The sequence below is a fragment of the Mirounga leonina genome, unplaced genomic scaffold (genome assembly GCF_011800145.1).
Source record: "Mirounga leonina isolate KUSES-001 unplaced genomic scaffold, KU_Mleo_1.0 Mir_199, whole genome shotgun sequence".
NCBI classification, from domain to species: Eukaryota; Metazoa; Chordata; class Mammalia; order Carnivora; family Phocidae; genus Mirounga; species Mirounga leonina.
In genome coordinates this window covers 7,827,439-7,852,044 of record NW_023270498.1, presented here as the reverse complement: position 1 = coordinate 7,852,044, position 24,606 = coordinate 7,827,439, and positions in this window count along the sequence as shown.

The window sequence follows — 24,606 nt, the reverse complement described above, 5'->3', positions numbered from 1 at the left end:
TTAGCACTAGGATCCCTATGAAGTTTGAGGAACACATATCTGTAGGAGAACCATTGTGATTCCTATGAAAGACCTTAGTACCTCTCAACCACCCCTCCCATTGTTTGGGAGAAGGATTTCATTTACCCTGGCTTTCTTTTTCCTAATGGAGGGACATTCCTTAGAGGGACAGCCCTTTGTTTTTGTAGTTGTTTGTTTGTTTTTCCACTCCCACATTCATTTTGAGGCATAAGTTTGTTTCTTCTCTTCAATCTCTTCTGATTTTGGAGAAAGAAAGGTGGTTTTGTTTTTAAAGGTTGTCAATTTAAATTTTTTGTCAATCCAGCTGTGATATTAAGGTCTGGGTCATTGCAATGGGAACCTTTAGGAGAGTCAGCCAGTTACCAATTTATTTCAATACATGTTCTGCCATAATGGACAGGATTCTTTTAAGTATTTCCCCTTTGTGTGAGCACAATGTTAATTAAGCTTTCTCAGCAAATTTGCAGAAAAGACATTGTAGGGGGGAAGAGCTGCTCTTTTACCCTTGAGCCCTTGTTCTAGCCTGGTGATACCCTTCCTGCAGCCTTCTCTACATGGAAGCCAGTGCCCTGACGGTTTCTGTTGCACTGTTTGCACCTGTCCACACTAAGCAGCTTCCTTCGCAGCCCCATGCTGTCTCCATGCCCACATCATCGGTTGCTGGCCACTTGAGGGCAGGTCCTGAACTCTGAAGAGCTGCTTCTGCATTGCTCAGTGACTTGTAGACTAGCTTCAACCTGGGCAAATCTGCCAACTTCCCCAGTCCATTGGACTCAACACACCTTCCTTAATAAGGCTTGGGCAATGGCATCTCTTTCAAGTTTGTCTAATCCGTGTACTCCCTCAGCCCTAAAGTGCCATGGAGTTTCCTTGTATCCTGTAACGCTTTTTATCATCGGCATTTAATAATTCTTTATATTGAACTTGTATTTTCCCCGCTGTGTGGTTTCTATCTCTCAACTGGACCACAACTGATGCAAAGACTCTGAGTAGAATTTGTTAAGGAAAACAACAGTTGCTGACTACAGCTTTTGACAGAGGCCACAAAGACACTTGCTCTTGGTGATTTGCAGGAAACTATACCAGGCCCCTGACTCATTGTACCCCTTTTGCTATTGGGTTTTAGCCATTGCAGCTCAGTAGGACTTTGAAATTTTAGGGAACATGTGATTTTGGCCTTGGCAGGTCACTGCAGTTTACAGCAGCTTTGTCCACATGTGAGTGGTGATTTTTATATAGGCAGGGGTGGGGCTGAGGGTCCTTAGCCAAATAGCAGTGACCCTAAAGCACAGATTGCTGTAGTTTGAACTTCAACCACACAAGTGCAGCCTGGTTTCATAATGCAGACAAAGTTGAGGCAGAATTTTGCCGAGCGCTTTTTAGACATTGATGAGTACAACATTTATTATCTTTAAAGATGCAATGTCATTGGACTTTGCATTCACTACAGATCATACTTAAGTTTTACCCTTAACTTGTTATAACCTAGACCGTGCTAAGTATTTAAACTAGCTGCATTCAGAGTTAAGGAATAAATGAAGAGGGCCTCACTCTGAATTCATCTGCATGCTATTTAGATATGACAATGGTCTAGGACAACACCAGTGATAGTGCTCAGGGAACAAAACCTGTAGGATTCCTACTTTAGGAAATGGGCATTGACCTATTTTCTCACTGTCTTTAGCCAACATTGTAATAATTTTTTTTTTAAGTTTGAAATTACTTCTTTTTTTTTTTTGGTGTTTCTTTTTTTTTTTAATTTTTTTGTTGTTATGTTAATCACCATACATTACATCATTAGTTTTTGATGTAGTGTTCCATGATTCATTGTTTGTGTGTAACACCCAGTGCTCCATGAAGAATGTGCCCTCTTTAATACCAATCACCAGGCTAACCCATCCTCCCACCCCCCTCCCCTCTAAAACCCTCAGTTTGTTTTTCAGAGTCCATCGTCTCTCATGGTTCGTCTACCCCTCCTTTCCCCCCCCTTCATTCTTCCCCTCCTGCTATCTTTTTTTTCCTTTTTTTTTTCTAACATATATTGCATTATTTGTTTCAGAGGTACAGGTCTGTGATGCAACAGTCTTGCACAATTCACAGTGCTCACCATAGCACATACCCTCCCCAGGGTCTATCACCCAGTCACCCCATCCCTCCCACCCCAATCCCCACTCCAGCAACCCTCAGTTTGTTCCTGAGATTAAGAATTCCTCATATCAGTGAGGTCATATGATACATGTCTTTCTCTGATTGACTTATTTTGCTCAGCATAACACCCTCCAGTTCCATCCACGTCATTGCAAATGGCAAGATCTCATTCCTTTTGATGGCTGAATAATATTCCATTGTATATATATACCACTTCTTCTTTATACATTCATCTGTTGATGGACATCTTGGCTCTTTCCACAGTTTGGCTGTTGTGGACATTGCTGCTATAAACATCAGGGTGCACATACCCCTTCGGATCCCTACTTTTGTATCTTTGGGGTAAATACCCATTAGTGCAATTGCTGGATCGTATGGTAGCTCTATTTTCAACTTTTTGAGGAACCTCCATACAGTTTTCCAGAGTGGCTGCACCAGCTTGCATTCCCACCAACAGTGTAGGAGGGTTCCCCTTTCTCCGCATTCCCACCAACATCTATCATTTCCTGACTTGTTAATTTTAGCCATTCTGACTGGTGTGAGGTGGTATCTCATTGAGGTTTTGATTTTGATTTCCCCGATGCCGAGCGATGTTGAGCACTTTTTCATGTGTCTGTTGGCCCTTTGGATGTCTTCTTTGGAAAAATGTCTGTTCATGTCTTCTGCCCATTTCTTTTTTGGATTCTTTGTTCTTTGGGGGTTGAGTTTGATGAGTTCTTTATAGATTTTGGATACTAGCCCTTTATCTGATATGTCATTTGCAAATATCTTCTCCCATTCTGTCAGCTGTCTTTTGGGTTGTTCACTATTTCTTTTGCTGTGCAAAAGCTTTTTATCTTGATGAAGTCCCAATAGTTCATTTTTGCCCTTGCTTCCCTTGCCTTTGGCGATGTTTCTAGGAAGAAGTTGCTTCAGCTGAGGTCGAAGAGGTTGCTGCCTGTGTTCTCCTTTAGGATTTTGATGGACTCCTGTCTCACATTGAGGTCTTTCAACCATTTGGAGTCTATTTTTGTGTGTGGTGTAAGGAAATGGTCCAGTTTCATTCTTCTGCATGTGGCTGTCCAAGGTTCCCAACACCATTTGTTGAAGAGACTGTCTTTTTGCCATTGGACATTCTTTCCTGCTTTGGTGAAGATTAGTTGACCATAGAGTTGAGGGTCCATTTCTGGGCTCTCTATTCTGTTCCATTGATCTATGTGTCTGTTTTTGTGCCAGTACCATATTGTCCTGATGATGACAGCTTTGTAATAGAGCTGAAAGTCTGGAATTGTGATGCCGCCAGCTTTGCTTTTCTTTTTCAATATTCCTCTGGCTATGCGGGGTCTTTTCTGGTTCCATACAAATTTTAGGATTATTTGTTCCATTTCTTTGAAAAAAGTGGATGGTATTTTGATGGGGATTGCATTGAATGTGTAGATTGCTCTAGGTAGCATTGACATCTTCACAATATTTGTTCTTCCAATGCATGAGCATGGGACGTTTTTCCATTTCTTTGTGTCTTCCTCAATTTCTTTCATGAGTATTTTATAGTTTTCGGAGTACAGATCCTTTGCCTCCTGGGTTAGATTTATTCCTAGGTATCTTATGGTTTTGGGTGCAATTGTAAATGGGATGGACTCCTTAATTTCTCTTTCTTCTGTCTTGTTGTTGGTGTATAAGAATGCCACTGACTTCTGTGCATTGATTTTCTATCCTGCCACTTGACTGAATTCCTGTATGAGTTCTAGCAGTTTTGGGGTGGAGTCTTTGGGGTTTTCCACATGAAGTATCATATCATCTGCAAAGAGTGAGAGTTTGACTTCTTCTTTGCCGATTTGGATGCCTTTTATTTCTTTTTGTTGTCTGATTGCTGTGGCTAGGACTTCTAATACTGTGTTGAATAGCAGTGGTGATAGTGGACATCCCTGCTGCATTCCTGACCTTAGAGGGAAAGCTCTCAGTTTTTCCCCTTTGAGAATGATATTCGCTGTAGGTTTTTCATAGATGGCTTTTATGATATTGAGGTATGTACCCTCTATGCCTATACTCTGAAGAGTTTTGATCAAGAAAGGATGCTGTACTTTGTCAAAAGCTTTTTCTGCATCTATTGAGAGGATCATATGATTCTTGTTCTTTCTTTTGTTAATGTATTGTATCACGTTGATTGATTTGCGGATGTTGAGCCAACCTTGCAGCCGAGGGATAAATCCCACTTGGTCGTGGTGAATAATCCTTTTAATGCACTGTTGGATCCTATTGGCTAGTATTTTGGTGAGAATTTTTGCATCCATGTTCATCAGGGATATTGGTCTGTAATTCTTTTTGATGGGGTCTTTGTCTGGTTTTGGGATCAAGGTAATGCTGGCCTCATAAAATGAGTTTGGAAGTTTTCCTTCCATTTCTATTTTTTGGAACAGTTTCAGAAGAATAGGTATTAATTCTTCTTGAAATGTTTGGTAGAATTCCCCTGGGAAGCCATCTGGCCCTGGGCTTTTGTTTTTTGGGAGATTTTTGATGACTGCTTCAATTTCCTTAGTGGTTATAGGTCTGTTCATGTTTTCTATTTCATCCTGGTTCAGTTTTGGTAGTTGATACATCTCTAGGAATGCATCCATCTCTTCCAGGTTATCGAATTTGCTGGCATAGAGTTGCTCATAATATGTTCTTATAATTGTTTGTATTTCTTTGGTGTTGGTTGTGATCTATCCTCATTCATTCATGATTTTGTTGGTTTGGGTCATTTCTCTTTTGTTTTTGATAAGTCTGGCCAGGGGTTTATCAATCTTGTTAATTCTTTCAAAGAACCAGCTCCTAGTTTCATTGATCTGTTCTACTGTTCTTTTAGGTTCTATTTCATTGATTTCTGCTCTGATCTTTACTATTTCTCTTCTCCTGCTGGGTTTAGGCTTTATTTGCTGTTCTTTCTCCAGTTCCTTTAGGTGTAGGGTTAGGTTGTGTACTTGAGACCTTTCTTGCTTCTTGAGAAAGGCTTGTATTGCTATATACTTTCCTCTCAGGACTGCCTTTGCTGCATCCCAAAGATTTTGAACAGTAGTGTCTTCATTTTCATTGGTTTCCATGAATTTTTAAAATTCTTCTTTAATTTCCTGGTTGACCCATTCATTCTTTAGTAGGATGCTCTTTAGCCTCCATGTATTTGAGTTCTTTCTGACTTTCCTCTTGTGACTGAGTTCTAGTTTCAAAGCATTGTGGTCTGAAAATAGGCAGGGAATGATCCCAATCTTTTGGTACTGGTTGAGACCTGATTTATGATCTAGGATGTGATCGATTCTGGAGAATGTTCCATGGGCACTAGAGAAGAATGTGTATTCCATTGCTTTGGGATGGAATGTTCTGAATATATCTGTGAAGTCCATTTGGTCCAGTGTGTCATTTAAAGTCTTTATTTCCTTGTTGATCTTTTGCTTAGATGATCTGTCCATTTCAGTGAGGGGGGCGTTAAAGTCCCCCACTATTATTGTATTGTTGTCAATGTGTTTCTTTGCTTTTGTTATTAATTGCCTTACATAATTGGCTGCTCCCATGTTAGGGGCATAGATATTTACAATTGTTAGATCTTCTTGTTGGATAGACCCTTTAAGTAGGATATAGTGTCCTTCCTCATCTCTTATTACAGTCTTTGGTTTAAAATCTAATTCATCTGATATAAGGATTGACACCCCAGCTTTCTTTTGGTGTCCATTGTAATATTTTTTAACATGCAGAATCTAAGATGGAATCTCATTAAGAGATGTGGTGTTAAATATCTTTTGTAGAGTAACTTTTTATTTTCTATTAGGGTTTATTTTTATTTCCAAATTTGAACTTGAGATTTTCTAACACAAAGAATAAAGGGCAAAGTAGTTCTATACAATTTTGGAAATACGAATGTTAAAGATTTCACTTTTCTGCAGAAACTTCCTATTTCAAATTTAACTAAACTACAGGTTTGATTAGGATTTCACCAGTTTTTTGTTGTTTCTGTTTCAGAATACCATCCAGGATGCCATAGTGTGTTTAGTAATTGTGCCTTTTTAGTCTCTGCCAATCTGTGGCAGTCTTCAGTTTTTTCCTTGTTGTCCATGACTCTGACACAATTGAGAGGTCTGCTTAAGTATTTTGTAGAATGTCCCTCAGTTTGAAGTTGCACGTTGTGAGGCACCTGGGGGGCTCAGTTGGTTAAGTGGCTGAGTTGATTTTGGCTCAGGTCATGCATGATCTCAGGGTCATGGGATTGAGCCCATATTGGTCTCCATGCTCAGCAGGGACTCTGCTTGTGAATTCTCTCTCTCCTTCTCCCTCCCCCTGCTTGCATGTGCTCTCTCCCTCTCTCTAAAAATAAATAAATAAAATCTTGAATTTGCATGTGGGTTTTCTCAAGATTAGACTAAAGCCACATTTTGGGGTAAAGTAATGTATAGGTAAATGCATTCCTCATCCCATTATATCGTTGGGTACATGAATGTTAACCTTTATCCCTTGGTTAAGGATGATTCTGCTAGATTTCTCTGCTATAAAGTTACTATTTCTTCCCATTCTTCCCATTATGTTAGAAGTAAATTACTAAGTCCTGAAATCAAGGAATTTGTGACATTTTACTATAACCACCCCAGTTATATATATATGAAAGATATTTTCAGGCTGTGTAAATATTCTGTTTCTCCTTAAAATTTTGCCCACTAATTTTGGCATTCACCCATGGATCTGGCCTGCAGGAGTCATTGCTATGGTATTATAATGGTTATTTTCTATTCTTTCTATTCTTTATATTACTTGGAATTTTTCTGTAAGAGTATTTACCCTTGTCTTCCATTTATTCATTTATTTAATCATTTACTTACATTTACATGGACTCAACGATGCTTATTTTATTCAACACAACACTATCATTATTTCTTTTATTGCACAAATTGTTCCAGCATTGATCATTGGGAGCTCTTTCAGACTGGCTCCTTTTGACAAGACCCCATCTTCTATTTATTATTTTGAAAGCATTTCATTATTTTCTGGCACTACAAGAAGATCTGCTTCATCTTGTGTTTTTTCTGACCTAGCAGGGAATCATTTGATGCCCCAGAATCACTTATGATAGGAGCTCCAGTGTCTTTTGTTGGATAACAGTGTTTTGAGAATAAATATGGACACTGGCTATGCTTATTGCTTCTGGGGTGTCCAGGCTCTATCAGAGGACAGAGCTAGCACTATTTGGATTTATATATTTAGTTTAGCATGTACTAAGTCATGTGTACACACATGACTCTTATTATCATACCCACCTGTCTATCTACCTATCTGTCTGTCTATCTAGGTATTAACGTCTATCTGTCAAACACCTATCTATATCTGCCTTCAAAATCTATCTATCCATGTATAATCTCTTCATCTCTTAAAATAAATGTGAGTTTTTACCAATACCTCCTCTCTAATCTAGCACTACTGGGTTTATTCTAACCTTCCTTCTTGCTTATTTATATTCTCTTTGAAGGTGAAAGACCTGGCTCCCATTAACTACAGTTCATTTACTTATTTGTTCAATCCTAGTAGTATACATATAAAGTAATTTCAGAACTGCTAACCAGTACCTTGGATAAAAGCAAATTTACCAACTAGAGTAAGGTGTTTACAAATAGTTCTTTCCATCTTTAGGCTTAGCAGACTCAGCTAAAACACTGTTTTCCAAAGTTGCAAAGGGTCACCTCCTTTTCTCCCCACTATAGCCAGTGAAATTATGCTGTACACTTGTAATACAGTTAGACTCATTTGACATAGACTGCATTTCATTCTGGGATTCCCACCTTCTGGTTGATGTTTTAAATTTGCCTACAGTAAAGTTCATCCTTTGTGGTGTAGAGTTCTAAGCGTTCTGACAAATGAACGGGACCATTTATAGACCAACCTGGTACCAGTGGAACAACTCCTTCAATGTAAAAGTTCCTAACTGATATATTTTGGAGAAACTATATACCCAACCTTGTGAGAGACAGTCCAGGGGGATGTGGAAGGTACCCTTCCTCCAGGCAAGCAATAAAGATTTGTTTACCTGAGAATGAGATTAAGGAATTGAGGAGGACTTTATAATATCTTTATTACTCATACAGACAGGTCATTTGGTATTGAATTTAATTCTCTTGTCATTTTATATGTTTGGACTCCAACTCAACTTAAAGGACATTTATTTTTTAATATTTATGTTTTCTTTAAAAATTGATAGGAAGAAAGTTTATATTTAAATTTGGCCTAGCTCCAAAAAAAAAAAAAAAAAATTTGGCCTAGCTCCATGTATTTAGCATTGTCATTGGGGTATCTCTATATTACCATGCAATTTCATTGCTGAGATTAGTATGTCTGAACATAATTTGGGATGGGAAATAGAAAGCAGTGTATATTCAGGCTTGAATACAACAGTCTTGGAGGTTCATTTAGGCACTACACCACTCATGAGCATTGCAAAATAAACCTGAACAGAACAATGTTTGAGATTTCATGTTTTGAGAGTCATTAGAATTACATTTCTTAATCTCTTTTCTCCCTGGTGGTGGTTAACTTTATGTGTTAGCTTGACTGGCCACAGAGCGCCCAGATTAAATATTATTTCTGGATGTGTCTAGGAGGTATTTCTGAATAAGATTATATTTGAATTGGTATATAGCCCCTCCCCCTCCAACACACACACAATGCGGGTGGTTATCATCCAATTCAAGGTCCTGAATAGCACAAAGAAACAGAGGATGGTAGAATTTACCTCTTTTTTCCCTGTCTCACTGTTTGAGCTGAAACATCTGCCTCATCTTTTCTGTCCTCAGCTGGGATTTACACAATCAACATTCCTGCTTCTCAGGTCTTCAGATGCAGACTAAATTATACTACCAGGTTTCCTGGGCCTCCAGCTTGCAGACAACACTCTATGGGACACCTTAGCCTTCATAGCACATGAATGTGAACAGATTACTCATAATAAGTCCCTCCCTCCCTCACTGTTTCTCCCCCTTTCTCTCTCTCCTCCATCCTCCTCTCTCTTTTTAGATCTATTTATACAGACAACCCTGACTAAAACATCCCCCTCATTCTTTTATCCTTTTTCTCTCAACAGGAGGCATGGAGTTTTTGTTGAGATGGAACTGGGCACCCATACCCTTGTCCCTCTTTTTCTCCTGCATTAGTCTACACTTGGATTCACTAAACTTGGACCCCTGGATTGAAGGACTTCCATTTTCAGTGCTGTCTATAATAAGGTGGGTGAGTGGGACTAACTCTAGGTTTCTGTTTTGAAAAGTGCCTGTGGTTGCAGACATACACCATGTTTATAGCACCTCTAACAGTAATGGAGCTCACTTTTTAATCCTTATCTTCTTTGATTTTCCACTCATTTGTTTCCCTCATTTGTTTTTTAGCTTTTGTTTTGTTTGTTTTGCTTGTTTGTTTGTTTTTATTTGGTTCTAAACTCTGGCAGGAAAACAAGAGTGTCCAACACACAATGTGGGTAAAGTTGTAGGTAAGGATGAAGGGAAATAGTATTTATTAGAAACCTATTCTGAATCAAGCTCTGTGCTGCACATTTTATGTGGTCTGTCTATTTGGTCCTCACAAACAATATGTTTATTCTCTGGTGCTATATTGATTTTGATGTCCCCTTCCCAGTGCAGGCTCTGAGAAAGGATTTAACTGTAGTAATTGATTTGAGAGGTGATACCAGGATGCACTCTGAGGAAACAGGGAAGAAAGACAAGGATGATTGGAGAGCTGGTCAATCATGCAGTACCGAGTGTTACTTCCAAGGGCACCTGGGGTTGAATCCCACCGGGGCCTTCTGAGAGGCCACATGGAATTTGCCTCAAAGCTCACAACAGTGAGTAAGCTGTTATTCACCCACTAATAACCATCTCTCATTGTTTGAGATCTGCTACTAGTGCATTAATTTCCTGGGCACTTTCAGGCTGCCCTGCCCAGAGGCTGAGCAGCAATGCAGCCAGAGAATGTCCTTTGAGAAACACAGAGGCATATATATCAACTATCTGAGACACTTGGGTCCATCCAAGGGTATATGGACAGGATATTAACTGGATCTGCTATACTGCTATTTGCATTTCATTCATGAGGACACTGAGCCCAAAATACTTCAATAACTTATCTGAAATCACAGGGCTTATTAGACCTTATTTAATCCTAAATCTGATGGAGACATTCACCCCTCCATCTGCACTCCCACCCCTACCTACTGCTTTTGTCTGGATGTGGCTGTGTTTTCCCGTGAAGAGAACAGTCAGAAAATATTGTATAGCAAGACGAAAATCAAGAGCCATGGGAAACTGAATGCAACTTACTCTGGAGATTGCTACCATATGAAAAACTCAGCTCTGCCTGAGCAAGGTAAACACCTAGAAAATCTTAAGATTGTTACCATACAAAAAAATCAGCTCTGCCTAAGCCAGATAAAATACCTAGAAAATCTTAATGGAGCTATGAAGATTTCTTATAACTAAGCTAACATAGAGAGATGTCAGTGGAGACAACTGTGAAATCAATGGCCTGACAGTTCTACATGGTTTTTGTGCAATCTGAGCATCTCCTTTGTCTTCATCCAGCCTCCAGCTGGGAGCTGGATGAGACTGAGGAGCAGGCTTTAGCCATAGCTGCTTAAGAAAACCAGAGCAGTGAGAAAAACATAGGCTGTAGTGCTTAATTTGAAATGTGGGAAGTTCCAGTGAAAACATCCCTTAAAGGGGCTAAGCCTTAGGCACTTGTCTTGATTTTACTGATTGATTTTCAAAGAGTTGTTTCGAGGGTTGTATGAAGTTAGAGTGAAAAAGAAAAAATGCCACCTTGCATATATATCTTTTGATGTATCTCCTAAAACATAATTCTTCTGAAGATTGATGCCTGGTGATCCATGGGTATGCAGGGATTATCTTTTCATTTGCCAAAGCTACCTGAGGACCTGAAGAATGGAAATGGGATTGTCTAGACGTTTGGATTGGTGAGCACACTAAGATTAAACAGGATTTAAGTTAAACTTATTAGCAAAGGTCATAAGGAGAGTCTAGTTTGGACAAGTCAGTGAATCTCACTAAGAATTGTTGCTGTATTAGAGCCCACTATTTTTAACAATAATATTTTTTCTTTAACAAATAGTTTTATATATATATATACACACACATATATATAAAATATATATTATATATGTAATAATCATATATTTATGTTCTTGTATATATATATAATATATATAAGATCTTTCACATTAGAAAACAGTGTATAATTTTTTATAATCATAGCACCCGAATGTATATGTCTTATAATATTTTTTCACTTGATGATGTATGAGTGTTTTCTTCCTTAATTTTATATTAAACATCCTTATATGCTCTTACATTATTTGTGGACAACAATTGAGACTATGCTTTTTAGTCTTTTTAGTAGGAGAAGTTCTACTTTCTGATAGCAGCAAAATGTATGTACTCTCATATCCATAAATGGCTTTTCAATCTTTCTGCATTTCATTTCATCTCACTTTTTTCTTTTCTCTTCTTTTTTTTGGGGGTGGGGGAGATAGTTGGATGCAGAACACGCCTTAATTATACCCTGAAGGTCAGACTCACACACATATATCATGAACAAACATTTAGTCACTGGCTTACTTTAGGGTTAATGAGATCATGGGTACAGAGGTATTGATTTAGAGGACAGCTAGGGAACCCATGGTTTGGAAGTAGCACTAAGTTCCAGAGGTGCACACCATATCTAAGAAAGCTTCTGCTGACTTTCTCAGTCATCTTATTTATGCCGTCCTCAATACTCATATTTCAGGTCTAAGATCTTTACCTCTTACTGGTAGCTTTTGGCATGTTCTTGCATGGTCCAAGTGTATATAATGACTTCTTAAATAGCAGACTAATCTATACAGAGTATGTGTTGTATACAGGTGCAGATGACAGCCTGAGGAAAACACAGTTCAGGTAGCCTTTTCATTTAGACATCTTCTGCATTTAGTTGTAGGCTTGTCAGACATCTAGACAAGAACTCCTACTTGTCTTTCTTTCTTTTTCCCAATGATTTGAATCTATTACGTTGTGGCTTTATTCTACTTGCTCTTTATATCATATGTCCAACTATTTCTCTCTAGGTTTCAGTGTGTAAGAGACAACAGTATCTATGAAATTCACATGTATAAAATAAAATTTTAATTTGCTTTTGCTTTTTCTGTCCTTTCTTACACAAAATTCACTTAAAATATAATCTAGTTTTTAAATCTGTATTTTAATGTTGCTGTTAAATATTATTTTCTTAATATTAGGTTATTTTTTACCTTTACACTGTTACAAAAGTATGTTAAGTATTTGCTCAGATTTAACCACCTTCTGTTACCTGATGTATTTCATGACTGATAAACATCTCCATTTGCGAGTTCCAAGTGGCTCATCTATCAGTCAGCTAGTTCAGATATGTAATTATGTGGCTATGTGAGAAGAATTTTCTTCTGATAGCCTTAGATACATAGTTTTTTTCTCCCTTACTTTTCTTACTCACAGAGTATATAGAAATATTTAGTATTAATATACTCTACATGAAGCTTTGTATATATTTCATTATATTTAATCATTTAGTGTTTTCTGAAACTCTTCTGATTTTAAAATGTATTTGTTGCTTTATGTCTGAGTACTTTTGGAACTTCTTTTTTGAGTAAGTTTGAAATTCAGCAGGTTTAGGTTTTATTCACTACTTGTGGAGGTATTAGGGGAGTTAATTTTAAAATCTAGAGCTTTCAGAGAAGAATACATATTTCTCTTATTTATCTTGCCACTTCCACCTTTCTAATAATCTATTCTTTACTCAGATAATTTCTTTCATATGTGAGGAAGAGTTTCATTATTAATCTTCAAAAATTCTTATTTCCCTTTCACAGTTTGAATTTTACTTAGTACAGAGAGGATACCTCTTATTTTACTGATTTTTTTCTTACAGAATTTTATTTGCTTTTTGTTGTTGTTGCCTTATTTCTATGTTTTAAGTTGGACATGGTATTTCTGACCCCATTGAGGGCATTTTACTCTCAGAATATTCCTTTTTTATGAATTCATAGGGATCTTTTTGTTTATTTATTGTTTCTGCTTATTTATTTCTAAGCAGGATATAAGATTTTGCCCTGACTTTATTCTTAATATGTTTACCTTTATCCTTGACAAGCTCTGCTTTTGTTCTTGTTTTTGTTTTTGTATTAAGGCATGACAGTCTATGCCATCATCCTCTCTGATCTCTGAGAGAAGAGGATCCGTCTCTCTTAGTCACTTTGTAACCCCAGACTCTATAACAATACATGACAGGCATATCATTCTTAATAAATGTTAGTTTATGGAAAGCACAGGGACAGTGCCTCCATGAGATCATTGCCCAGTGCGATTTACAACACACTGGCGGGTATGGACTAAGTGTTCATACCAAGTGATCCACATAAGGCAATAGCTCGGGTTTAGAATACATAACTAGGATGTCTCACATGGCAAGCAAAGGGCCTTGAGCAGTGAGAAATATCAACACTGATTTCTGAACAACAAAATTATGAACTCTTCTATTCATTTTCTTCTCTAGGACACAACTATAGTTTTATAGACACAACTATAGTTTCAAGGTATAAAAGACACAAGTGAATTTCAAAAAAATACCAAATCCTAATACTCAAAATGGATTTTTAGAGGTACATTAGATACTAATGGAGCCATCTAGAAACATAAAATTTTACTAGTCAAAATTGTTGATTAAAAGCAAACAAACAAACATTAGGGATGAATGAGACTATACAATTTTCATTCAAAATAACATAGCTATCTATAAATGATATGGCAAAACTAAGGGTGTATTTCCAGGTTTTTATGAGATTTATAAATCAGACTTATGAAAATGTTATTACTTCCAGCATATCTTTAATCTTAATATATTTTTCTCCCTGAATAGTCTGATAAGAACTGCAAAAGTAATATGTTCCTGAAAGAGCAAATATTTGAGGGAATTATTAATATTAAATAAAACACATTTCCCAAGTGTGTCATCAAGACATGTAATCTAGAGAATAACATTAGATTTAATATTCCCCATCCCAGTTTCTGCAGGCATTATTGATCATATCTATAGCTCTATGTAGGATTTTATATTAGTGAACTTGAATGGATGATGGAGTGTGTTTTTCATGTTGCATCTGACATTGTAGTGATTTTATTAGAACTTGATGAAATATATTCTGTAGTTAATTCAGTTGATTAATGAATTTTCCTTGTGAAGTTACATATATTTGGATTCAATTTCTTTGGAACAATTCTCCATTCTATTGTCTACAATGGCCTGTTAACCCCAACTAATCCATCAGATATACCCAATAGCAGTTGTAGAAATTTAGACAGAATGATTTAGGTGAGTTACCAGGAGTAATACTATCTGGCTACATGTCTTGTGATCTTATAAAACATAGTAAGTGAATTCACCGCATTCCAGTGAATTTATGATTCATGATGTTGAAATTCTATTAAATAAAATGATATAAACTTCTGTCAATTGATTAGTTTTTCAGTTAAAAATTGTAAAGATTGGCAGGCAACCATCTTTATAGTGACCTGGGCAATATATTCTCTCCTTGGGAATACAATACACCGAGAGACAATCAGTCCTGAGTTTGTTAAAAAGGCTATTTTTACATGGTTTAAAGATAGCCTTGCTTCTAATGCATATTATTCCTCTACATTGTCAGTTAGATGATACATCAGGTTTGCTCTGGCCTCTAAACTACTCTGTCTTCATAAGCTAAGTGTAAATATTTATGATTCAGAGGCACCTAGGTGACTCAGTCAGTTAAGCATCCAACTCTTGATTTCGACTCAGGTCATGATCTCAGAGTCATGAGATCAAACTCCTTTGTTGGGCTCTGGGCTAAGCGTGGAGCCTGCTTAAGGTTCTCTCTCTCCCTTTCCCTCTGCCCCTCCCCACCTCTAAATATATACATATGTATTTATATATATTTATGATTTGTATATTTGCATGTTCTGTTCAATTATCATGAGGAAATCTTATTTTCTTCTTATTTCCAAGTTTTCAAGGGTATATGTGTTTATCAACCCATGTGAACTGGAAGCAGAGAATATAAAGTCATCTCCAGTATACATCCATCAGGGTAAGTGCAGATGCTAATATTTTACAACATTCAGTTTTGTTCTGTAAAATTATCATCACATATCCTATGTGAGTTTTCCTATGCTTACAGCATGAATAGATTTTATCCATTTACTCAATTTTCACATACTTGTTGTATCTCGGAATTTGTATGAGATAAATGTTGAAAAGTAATAATAAATCAATGCATATTAAATGTCCTCCTTTGGGGCACCTGGGTGGCTCAGTCATTAAGCGCCTGCCTTTGGCTCAGGTCAAGATCTCAGGGTCCTGGGATTGAGCCCCACATTGGGCTCCCTGCTCAGCGAGAAGTCTGCTTCTCCCTCTCCCACTCCCCCTTTTTGTGTTCCCTCTCTCACTGTGTCTCTCTCTGTCAAATAAATAAATAAAATCTTAAAAAAAAATAAAAATAAATAAATGTCCTCCCTTAAAGATTTTTGGGTTTTTGTTTACGTATTCTAATATTAACATTTATAGTTTTATTCTCTGAAAATATCAATAAAAGTTAAATGTGAAAAGAAAACCACAGGGGAAGTCCAAGTCCTGACCATCTTATAACTTCCTTCTCCCTAAATTCAAACACTGTTTTCCTCAACAAATTTTGTTTGAACATTTTCTAGTGTCCTTCTAATTTATGAACTTGACATCAGAATAATTGATAATATTCAATTATTATAGTGCAAAACTTATAAAGATTTACTTTTTATAAATAGCTGTCTTTCTAAATTAAAACTTCAATCACCTGTTGGACTTACATCAATGTTCTTAAATTTTGGTAGCCTACATTGTTAAAACTTACTTCTTTATTTTATTATATTTAGGTATCATTCCAAGTTCTCTTTTTCCAGTGAAACCTTATGTTTCATAGAGTGCCATGTTCACTCTGGGTAAAGAATTGAGGGACTCCTCTGACCTTCAGTTCAAGTGTTTCCAACATTGTGTCACAGGTCCTTATCAGTCCTAAAATCTTCTTTACCTAACTGTATGTCCTGTAAGTATCCCCAGTATCATGGTTCAACACACACCCTTCCATGTCCTTTTAACTTTCCCTATGGGTATCCATGTTGTGTCACTCCTACACTGCACGACCCTTGGAGCACTTCCAAGGAGTGGAGGGGATGTCCTACTGCTCTACCTTCTGCATCCAAAATTATTTTTTTCTACTACTTTAGCTACTTGACACTTACAACACGCGAAGTCTATAAAAATAGGAAAACCGTATCAAGAGAAACAACATAGCAGCATTGTGTTTCTATCAACCTTTCATCTAATACCTATCATTTATCTATCTTTTTTATGTGTGTGTGTGTGTATAGAAAGAGACAGAGGGGAGTTTTATTGTTTCTAAATATTAATTAAATTGAGTGGATCCTAACAATGTATCATCAAACAACATTTTCTGTTAATAAATAAGGTTTCAAAAACCATATAAAAATGGATTTAGGGGCACCTGGGTGGCTCAGTCGTTAAGCATCTGCCTTCGGCTCAGGTCATGGTCCCAGGGTCCCGGGATCAAGCCCCACTTCGGGATCCCTGCTCCATGGGAAGCCTGCTTCTCTCTCTCCCACCCCCCCTGCTTGTGTTCCCTCTCTCGCTGTGTCTCTCTCTGTCAAATAAATAAAATCTTTAAAAAAAAAAAGAATGGATTTAAACTTGCTGAATGTAAAGATTCAACCTCAAATCACTGTAGCTTCAGTAATTGCTTATCGTATTGGTTCAGATGCTAAAACTGCATGCACCGTGCATAGTCTGCTTTTATTAAAATAAAAAAGTTGAACACACACACAAAAGTCTAAATCTATTTTTTTTCTTAGCACTTTTATTAAGTTAGAAACTGATGAACACCACACAGTTTTTGGCGAAAGCAGCATTATGTGTGCTTGTCTCCTCTCAGCAATCCAACAAGGCTGAGCAGGACCCTCCAGCCTAGTTTGGGCTCTGAATCTGAGGTGGGGGGAGGGTGTTGCCTCCTCAGCCCAGGCCCAAGCTTCCTCCACTGTTATCCACTGATGTCCACTGAGCAAGAGTTACTAAGCAGAGCCATCTCCTGGGACCAGAGCCACATGGCTTATGACCAGGGTCTGTGGTCTGAGAAACTTGGAGACTTGACTTCTGCTTTTGGCTCTTTACCAAGAGGCAGCTGGTACCTGAGGCTGGCACTCATCTATGGACAAACCCAGCCCAAAGGCCCCAGTCCCCAAGAGAAGCCCACAGGGCTAGGTCCTGTAAGGGAGTAGGGCTGAATTATGAAAAGCAGTTGGTTTATAATGTGGACCCAAATATTTATAAACAGTATAGCCCACTTTGGACCCCAGATTTGGAACCACCCAAATAGCACTGAGCAATTGGCGGGCAGCTTGGTGCACAGGGGTAAGGGAGGGATAAGCCCAGAAACTCTAACACTAGGTGTTAAGATGGCTCCTGGCAAGAGGTGACCTCTCTAGAACCCCAGATGCTGATGACGGACAATGACTAGGGAAGTGAAAATAATGAACACATGTTTGGCAATTGTCTTAGCAACCATTCTTACTTTTTTGAGCTCAGGGAACAAATGGGCCAGACTCAGTTACAAACTAGAAGGACAAGATACCAGAGAGGACAGCGGACACTGTTGGGGGATCAGGGGTTGGGGGACTTGTTGCCATCCTCCATGCTGAGATGACTCCAGCCCCAGTGGGATCTGCAGTGGGTGCCCTGGAGTCCTTCTGCTGTCCCCAGCTCACACCAGCTCTTGGTCTTAGAGGGTGTAGGGCCACAATCTGAGCATCAGAATGGTCCTGACAGGGGAGGGAGGATATTGGGGCATCCCTTTTTCTAACAGCTTGGCACTGTTATATATTCCCAGGATAGTTATACATTTTCAGGATACTTTGGAATTCTAGACAGTGGAACCAAGCATGGAAACAAGCATACAAGATCCAGCAGTACATGGAAATTGGAACAAGTAAATACATTATGCTGTCAAGTGGGTGAGTCCTTTAACAACTGTATATCCCTTGGGAAGTGGTTCTAGTCTGCTAGGAAAATTGACTAAGGCAATAGAGGACTTTAGAATGGAAAGAATGATGGTCTGTGTTTGTTATCAATCAGGGATCCATTCATCAAATAGATGAAAGTGGATCATTGAAGTTCAATGCGATGCTTTGCCCGAAAAAAAGCAAGATAGCAATGGGAACTAAGAACAAATGAGGATAAGCATAAAGATGGGGGAATGTGGAGCTCTTTAACCTGAGTAGATTAAAATTAGTGCTTAGATGTTAGCCATGGAGCAGGTGGGAACACAGCATTGTAGTCTTCCCCAAACATGCTACATGGCTTTCAGAAAGTTAACTAATTAATGTCATAGAATAAGTTCTTTGCTTCTAAAATGGCTGTACTGTTTTATATTTCTACCACCAGAGAATCAGAGTTCTTGTCGCTCCACATCCTTGCTGGAATTTGGTGTTGTTAGTGTTTTGGCTTCTGGCCATTCTAACAGGCGTGTAGTGATATCTCATTGTTATTTTAATTTGCAATTCCCTAATGGCATATGATGTTGAGCATTTTTCCATATGCTTATTTTCTATCCTTACATCTTTGATAAGGAATATGTTAATATCTTTTAACCACTTTTTCATGTTTGTTTTCCTATTGTTGAAATGTAAATGGTTTTTTATTATTTTGGATACAAATCCTCTGGATGTGTGTCTTGCAAATATTTTCTCCCTGTCTAGGGGTTGTCTTTTAGTTCTCTTAACAATGTCTTTCACACAGCAGAAAATTTTAATTATAATGAAGTCTACTGTATCATTTTTTTTCTTTCATGGATCATGTTTTTGGTTGTATTAAAAACATGGGGCATCTGGCTGGCTCGGTCAGTGGAGCAGTTTGAGTTCAAGCCCCACATTGGGTATAGAGATTACTTAAAAATAAAATCTTTAGAAAAAAAAAAACACAAAACCTCACTGTGAAACTCAAGCTCACCTAGAGTTTCTTCTGTGTTATCATTTAGAAGTGTTAGAGTCTTGCATTTTACATTTGAGTTTATGATTCTTTTTGAGTGAAGTTTTGTGAAAGGCATAAGTTTAGTATCAGGACTTTTTTTTTTCCCATTGTTCCAACACCATTTGTTGAAAACCTCATCCTTTCTCCATTCAGTTGCCTTTACTCTTGTTAAAGATCTGTTGGCTATATTTGTATAAGTCTCTTTTTGGCTCCTGATTCTGTTCTACTGATTTCTTTGTTCTTTCACCAGTACCACACTGTTGTCATTGCTGTTCCTTTAAATTAAGTCTGTTTTCAACTTTTTGAGGAACCTCCATACTGTTTTCCAGAGTGGCTGCACCAACTTGAAAATAGAGCTACCATACGACCCAGCAATTGCACTACTGGGTATTTACCCCAAAGATACAAATGTAGGGATCTGAAGGGGTACATGCACCCTGATGTTTATAGCAGCAATGTCCACAATAGCCAAACTGTGGAAAGAGCCACGATGTCCATCAACAGATGAATGGATAAAGAAGATGTGGTATATATATATAATGAACTATTATGCAGCCATCAAAAGGAATGAGATCTTGCCATTTGCAGTGACATGGATGGAACTGGAGGGTATTATGCTGAGTGAAATAAGTCAAACAGAGAAAGACATGTATCATATGACCTCACTGATATGAGGAATTCTTAATCTCGGGAAACAAACTGAGGGTTGCTGGAGTGGTGGGGTGGCTGGATGATAGACATTGGGGAGGGTATGTGCTATGGTGAGCACTGTGAACTGTGTAAGACTGTTGAATCACAGATCTATACCTCTGAAACAAATAATACATTATATGTTAAAAAAAAGAAGAGAGTAGGAAGGGAAAAATGAAGGGGGGGAAATTAGAGGGGGATATGAACCATAAGAGACTCTGTATATTAACCTTTTTTTCACAACCTTACTATAATCGCTTACTCTTTCCAAGAGTTTTTCCTTGACTCTGTGATATTTTCCACTTAGATAGTCATGTCATGGATGACCAAATTTTTTTTTTTCTTTACAATATATACTTCTTATTACCTTTCCTTCTCTTACTGCATTATCTAAGACTTCCAGTATGACATTGAAAAAGAGTTTTGAGACAGGACTTTCTTGCTGAGTTCCTGAACTTACAGGAAAAGCATGTAGTTTCTCAGCATTAAGTATGATGTTAGCTGTAGTTTTTGTGTAGATATTCTTTATCAAATTGAAGAAGTCCCTCTCTATTCCTAGTTTACTGAGAGTTTTTATTATGAATGGCTCTTGAATTATGTCAAATGTTTTTCTCCCTCTACTGATATGGTCATATGATTTTTCTTTAGTCTATTGGTATGATGAATTACATTAATTGATATTTAAATATTGAACCAGACTTGAATATCTGGAAAAATCCAACTTGATTGTGCTGTATAATTCTTTTTATGTATTGTTGGATTCAATTTGCTAATATTTTAGTGAGGAATTTTGAAACTATGTTCACAAGAAATATTGATCGATAGTTTTCTTATAATATTTTTTCATTGTTTTCTTTTTTCTTTTTTAAAGGTTTTATTTATTTATTTGAGAGAGTGAGAATGAGAGAGAGAGAGAGAGGACATGAGAGGGGGAAGGGTCAGAGGGAGAAGCAGACTCCCTGCTGAGCAGGGAGCCTGATGCGGGACTCGATCCTGAGACTCCAGGATCATGACATGAGCCAAAGGCAGTCGTTTAACCAACTGAGCCACCCAGGCGCCCCTCATTGTTTTCATATTAGGGTACTGTTTCCCTTGTAGAATTAGTTAGGAATTATTTCTGCTTCCATTTTCAGGAACATATTGAAAGAATTGGTTTTCCTGAGTTTCTCAATTTTTTTCACTGAGGATATTTATACATAACCAATAGAATTATAAGGATTATAGTAGATGATGTGTTTAGAGTGTCTATTACATTACAGTCAATAAACCACATCCTTTGTAATAAAAACTATTATAGCACTGGCTTCTGATGTGGTTTACACTAATAATTAATTACTTCAATTATCATTTTCTTCAATTTGGTATGAGAATTCAGAATGTTTACTTTGGGGGCAGACAGACAAATGTCCTTTTGACTTCAACAGCTAGCAGTTACAACTTGTATGACAAGGTCAATGTATTTAATCTCTCTAAACTTCAGTTTCATAACCTGTATGTGTGTGTGTATGTGTGTTTGTGTTTATATAAAAGCAATAAACATCTGGATTTGTTTTCATATGGGATACATTAGGCTATAATGACAGATGGAAGGGTATTTAACTGAGTGGATTAACAAAGATTACAACTTGCCTAAAAATTCCTTTAACTTTAATAAAAATATTTGAGACAAAATGATACAATATGAATAATAATATATTCTCAAGAGTGTGTACCTAAATTTTTGGTGCATTATTCTAGACATCTGTATGTATTTTCAAAGGTCAGAAATGTTTACCTGCTCTTAAGAAATTCACAATCTATTAGGACAATCAGCAAAAAATACAGTATCACAAAACTTAATGATAGGTCTAATAGTAGGAATACACTTAACCTATATTGTTTATGTGTATGTGAAATATGGAGGAGTGTATCGCAAAATACAGGGGTGAAAATATGCTTCCAAGTGTATTATACTTTTCTGAATTCTGGATGATTGAGCACTCATGTGCTAGGATTAGAAAAAAAAAAAAATCAGGGGCGCCTGGGTGGCTCAGTTGGTTAAGCCACTGCCTTCGGCTCAGGTCATGATCCTGGAGTCCCGGGATCGAGGCCCTCATCGGGCTCCCTGCTCAGCAGGGAGTCTGCTTCTCCCTCTGACCCTCCCCCCTCTCATGCTCTCTCTATCTCATTCTCTCTCCAAATAAATAAACAAAATCTTTAAAAAAAATTTAAAAAAAATAAAAAAATCAAGGTAAAGATAACAAGTCAAAAGTATGGAGTTTTTAACTGATGGGAAATATTTTGTATGTTTGGAAGATTTTGTGACATAATAGAGGCAAGTTCATCAGGGCACAATCCTGCCAGGTCAAGTCAGCTAACAGTGAAGCTTGAAGACATATTTTTACTCTGTGGGCCAATTAAAGCAGTGTGGTGTTCTGAGAAGTGAACTTTAGAAAGATAATTCTCTCCCATCAGGAGACTCTTGGAAATTCCTGCCACTTTGATCAAGATACTTGGCAATAACATTTTAACAAGGTTTACTTCAACTGTAAAAGTATGTACTTGTTCAAGTCTCATTAATCTTGATGTAGTATATCCCCATGTGATAGTTCTTTCCAGTCCCGAAAGGAGCAGTGACAGAAAGGGAAGCAAGGATTCTGCTAAGTGAGATGTGTTGGTCTCTGACCTGAGAAATTATGTCTTCTTGATACCATCATCTATGAGAATAGAGAAACCTGACATGACAGTGTACTCCAAAGGAAAATGTTGTAGGTGGTGTTATACTAGTCATCCACGATGGCCATAGAGGAGAAATAACCAGGTCATACATTTGGAACTTAAACATGACTGAAGGCCTCTCTTATTACCCTTCCGAATATGACTCTTCATTGCTGAGAATTTTGAGTTTCTATTGATAAAAAGAATTTCAAGTTTCAACGTTTGTTAGTGCTCTCCTGGGCTCCTAGGGAAGTTATACCTTATCATTTACCAAGGTAAAATGAGTTGGCAAGAGCTCAAAGCACGGTCTCTATTTTTGCCCAAACACACATTGTACATCTGCTTCATTAAATAAAATAACCAAAAAGGAGCATTCTGAACACAAAATATTATAAAAAGGAAGAGACGTCCCTGGTTCCCATAATATTAAAGTCATATGGTCCTGCATATACTAGAAACTTAAGGTCTGCAACTTTCTGAAATGTCCTTTGTCTAATAATCTGTAATTTTTTATGTAAAAAAAACAATGTATTTAACCCTACACCAAACGTTCCTTTGCCAGAGTACTCTTTGTTGTGAAGATTATGTATCCTGAGCAGCTGTCCTAAATTGGGCTTGAATAAAAATCTTTCCTTTTTTTTTTTTTTTTTAAGAAATTCTAAAAGATACATTTTGTGTCGACAATATGGAAAGAAAGTTCATTCCTCAAAGATGAGAGGACACTGGGTGTAATATCTTCTTATTGTTTTTATCTTGAGTAAAACATACAGGGCTTTCTTAAAATAAAATAAATATTGATAATATTTGTTTTTTATAATTCTGACTTCTTTGCTCAAGGTTATAGAAATTAAATAATTAATACTCGATAGGAAGAAAGAATTTCCCTGGTATTTGCCAAAACATCCCCCAAAATAGCAGTGTCACTATGGTAAACTAAAGGACGCATTACTTTCTTCTTAGAGGGCCACAAACATTTGGTTTTTTTGAAAAGTAAAATATCAGCCAAATACAGTTAGCAGTACTTGAGGAAAGCAAAAACACCTCAAAACTAAGTGTAACATTAGCAGTTTCATATCCTGATGTGCTGCAATCCTGGACCAGGAGAATTAAAGGGAGGATTAGTTGAAGTTCTTCAGTAGGAGAAGGAAGGATATTCAAAACTTGGTTAACTCTCCCCTTACCCTGTTTCTGTTATCTATGCCTACATAGCACACTACCCTGAACTAAAACAGCATTGTTATTGTATTTAGTGGATTAAGATGCCAATCAAAGCTTGGCTGGGAAACCCCACTTTAGATGACATTGACTGGAGTCTCTTGATGTATATACTTGGGCTGGACAGTAGATCCAAGATAGCTGGGACAGCTAGAGGACCGGGCTCAGGTGGGCTCCTCTTTTCCCACATAGCCTCTCTAGCAGAATACTTGAATTTCTTCCAGGGCAGCTCAGGCATCCAAGAAACCAAGGCAAAAGCAGCCAGTCCACCTAACACCCAGGTTTCAAACCAGTACATATCCACTATACACTCCTAGCCCAAGCAGTTCAACCTTGACTCAAGGAGAGTCAAATTAGACCCACTGCACAAGGGGAACAATGTCAAAGAATGTGTGGTCATCTTGAGTTTGTCCTAACCCTGTAAATCAGAAACCAAGATGAATTTTCCTCTTTCTGGCAGTCAGGTTTTGCACTTAAGATACAGAACAATTTGCAGGTGGCTAGAAAACTTGGAAGGGAAAAGAAGTGGATGAGATAGAAGACTAACTTTCTATGCACTTGAATCAAAATCAGGGTTAATCTATCCCTAACCACAATGATCAAAGTGGGGAGCAAAGGCCCAGGAGCCATTTTTACTTTCCCCTTCAAGATATGGAGTATTGCAGGTTTAGAGTGAATGAAGAACTTGAGGAGATTTCAAACTACAGATGTTCATGTTTA